This window comes from Mizuhopecten yessoensis, unplaced genomic scaffold (assembly GCF_002113885.1).
Source record: "Mizuhopecten yessoensis strain PY_sf001 unplaced genomic scaffold, ASM211388v2 scaffold255, whole genome shotgun sequence".
Classification (NCBI taxonomy): Eukaryota; Metazoa; Mollusca; class Bivalvia; order Pectinida; family Pectinidae; genus Mizuhopecten; species Mizuhopecten yessoensis.
In genome coordinates, this window is record NW_018403455.1 from 259,979 (window position 1) to 260,191 (window position 213).

Sequence of the window (213 nt, forward strand, 5' to 3'; positions counted from 1 at the left end):
CAGTGAAGCTGTTTACTGTAACAGTGTTAATGTTTAGGGCACACAAACAAAACAAGATTATCAGTTTAGGTCACACAAAACAGGATTAACAGTTTAGGTCACACAAACAAAACAAGGCTATCAGTTTAGGTCACACAAACAAAACAAGGTTATCAGTTTAGGTCACACAAACAAAACAAGGTTATCAGTTTAGGTCACACAAACAAAACAAGG